Source organism: Paramormyrops kingsleyae, chromosome 4 (assembly GCF_048594095.1).
Source record: "Paramormyrops kingsleyae isolate MSU_618 chromosome 4, PKINGS_0.4, whole genome shotgun sequence".
NCBI classification, from domain to species: Eukaryota; Metazoa; Chordata; class Actinopteri; order Osteoglossiformes; family Mormyridae; genus Paramormyrops; species Paramormyrops kingsleyae.
In genome coordinates, this window is record NC_132800.1 from 37,845,510 (window position 1) to 37,848,685 (window position 3,176).

The 3,176-nt window shown below is 39.5% G+C and overlaps 1 long non-coding RNA gene across 1 annotated transcript; it reads right to left on the reverse strand.

The window, feature by feature from the left end:
* Nucleotides 1–1,281: 1,281 nt before the first annotated feature.
* On the reverse strand, nt 1,282–2,959 carry LOC140589051 (uncharacterized). The gene is made up of 3 exons (XR_011990243.1): nt 2,692–2,959; nt 1,963–2,028; nt 1,282–1,850 (listed from the first exon to the last, which is right to left on the reverse strand). It is a non-coding gene; the product is annotated as an uncharacterized lncRNA (long non-coding RNA).
* Between the last annotated feature and the right edge of the window lie 217 nt (nt 2,960–3,176).

Sequence of the window (3,176 nt, forward strand, 5' to 3'; positions counted from 1 at the left end):
GGATGAGCGAGCATGCAGTGAAGCATGATCGGGCACACGGAAATCCAAAAAAAAAAAAAAAACCGGGGTTTTAGTCAGGTAAACTGACGGACAAGGAATCACACCATAAAACAACGTCAATGACCGGTCTGGGGAAACAGACTTGAACGCGGACTTAAATACACAGGACTAAATGGAAATGACAGGAAACAGCTGGTCACAATCGGGATTGCACACGTGGTTAATGAGGGGGCGTGGTACACAATACCCAGACAGCAAAAGGTAACTGTGGCAGATCTGGGCCAGACATTGGATAGAATTTGGTGCAGATCCGCAAAACGGGTTTGCGCCGGGGTCTTTCTTTCCAACGGCCCAATACCGGCACGGATTTGGATTGGGGATCAGGAACAGACCTTGGCCAGTACTGGCCCGATACAGTTATTAATGCTATGATATTTGGTGTGGATCTGGCTCAGATCCGTGACTCAAACTTTACATCTGGGGCTCATTTGGCCCTGGTCTGTGATTGGTGATTAATTTTTTCAGCTACACCTGGGCCAGACATGGCCCAAATAAATCCCCACACATTTCTCATCTTCAAAACAGTTTATTTTTATTTATTTTACATTTCTGAATCTCAATCTCATCCAGAGAACACATAACATTTTTTGTCATTACAAAAACTCCAGTCATATGAAAAATGTAAAAAATATATTCAAAAACATTGTGACAAGCTTGCGTGGAATAAATTGTTCAATTCAATATCAATTGTATTTATAAAAAAAATAATGCATCATGCAATAATTAAAATTTTTTTTTTACGAATTTACGTGTCTGCGGAGACCAAGTGTCAAATAGCAAGACATTGAAAATAACAGTCAACTTACATGATAGTTTGGATGGTTAAAGGAAAACAGGTGATCAGCAAAAGTTGGAGCCAGTGGAACCGGGTACAGGTCTGAACATAAAAAAGTACATTTATTTTACTAATCTCTGAATATACATTGATCTGTGTTTGTGTGTGTGTGGTGGTATCTTACTTGGTCTGTCACTGAAGAGTAGGAAGTAGCACGTCTGAAAGTAAACTGGGAATACAGTTTTCAGACTTTATTCAGGAGGAAAGGAATTCAACATTTGTGCTGGATGATATTGGTGGTGCCTATAGAGCAGGGGTCTCCAACTCCGGTCCTGGAGAGCTACTATCCAGTAGGTTTTCTATCCTACCTGGCTTCTGATGAGCCACACCTGTTCTCGGGTAAATAACAGGGCCAGGTGTGGCTCATCAGAAGCCAAGTGGGACAGAAAACCTACTGGATAGTAGCTCTCCAGGACCGGAGTTGGAGACCCCTGCTATAGAGTGTCATTTCTAAATCTTAATGTGTTATTCGACAGGGCATCAGGTAAGTAAGTAAGTAAGTAAGTTTCATTTATATAGCACATTTAAACAGTGAAAACTGACCAAAGTGCTGTACAATGTCAAACTAAAACTTCAACTAAACTTAAATAAAGACAGCAAGCATAAAATGCTAAAAGCATTACAGTAAACACAAACGAGAACTACCTGCATAGAAAGACGTGGACACAGTGCAACATGATAGCATGACACAATAAAAAAAAAAAAAATATTACATACATAAAAAGCAAAAGCAAGATGAAAAATAAAAATTAAAAAAAACTAAGAAGCAAAGGCCAAAGAGTACAAATAAGTCTTTAGTCTGGATTTAAAAATTGTGATCGTGGGTGCAGATCTAATATCTGGAGGCAAACCATTCCAAAGACGTGGAGCTGCCACGGCAAAAGCACGGTCCCCTTTGTTTTTGTGGCGGGACCGAGCAATATGAAGGAAACCTTTATCAACAGATCTGAGGGACCTGGGTGGAAATAAAGGTGGAAATAAAGATCAAGAAACAAGTTTCAAAATCAAGGTACAGGTGCATTATGTGTCTCAAAATGTGACTGTATGTATGTGATATAGCTGGTTACCTGCAAGAGATGATGGGCAGCTTGACCTCAACTTGACTAGCATCAGCAGATGGAATGGAACAAAACCTATGGAGCACAGTTCAAAGAAATAGGAGATATTTAGCTACTCAAAAAAAAACTCTAACACTGCTGCAAAAATGAGAATCTGAATTTGAAATGAACAAGTAAGAAACTGAAAAAAGGGGGGAAAATACACTTAATGTTTCACCTAATAGATAAAATACAATTCAAATCTAAATAAACATATTTATTCAAACACTATCAAAATTAAATCTGAAAAAGATTTTATGCTAACACTAGCAATAAACGTTATGCAAACATTTAACTAAACGAAGTTTGCTGATGTATCCAAAAACCGTGTAAACAGGGTCCCATCAACTGGGCCTACTAAGTTTGAGCAACTTCAAGTAACGTTTGCATGCTAACCAGATAAATGAACTGGAAGACACAAACAGGCTGGAAATGAGCTTAGATAATATTTACTGCCAAGTTGGTGACACTGAACCCAAAATTAGAATTTTACGCAGACGTACAAAAATATTGCCCGCATCTCATTGCACATAACATCCACGCGAACGGAGATATTCACCAATTTTGAGAACAGGCTTTCACCACAATCGCCAATTCTTACTTTAAGCCTACTTTCGCATTAGTTATGTTTTTTAATCGCATAGATGGAACTATCACCTGGTATATGTCAATCTTAATATAGTTTTATAATGCACTTACCAAGAACCACAAGCAGGTCTTCCTGGTTATTGTGTGACTCTTCAGTTACCTCTTACTGAGGCACGTACACGCGCATCTGCGAGATTTAAAAAAGCGCGGGTCCGGTCTGCGCTGCTGCTCCGGATCAGATACGGACCTTTCTGACGGACTGTCAGTCAGAGCTTGCGGACAAATATGCTGCAAAGCTGGCGCAGAGGTGCATAGTGAGTGTGACTGCTACGCGAATCTAGTGATTCGAAAACGGATCCGGCACAGAGGGAATTGCTGTCTGGGTAGGATCGTACAAGCAGGTCATGACATTATTGGCCACTGGTATCACTATTTTTATTAAATTCATTTTGTCTGGGGAAAGTTACTAAGTTTTGGAGTCATACTGCCCTAACCTTATTTTTCCAATTGGATATGTGCATTTTAATATCAAATTTTAGTGAGCGTGTGGTTTTTCAGGAACACATTAGTTATGTTAAAGCAGGACTGACTGTAGT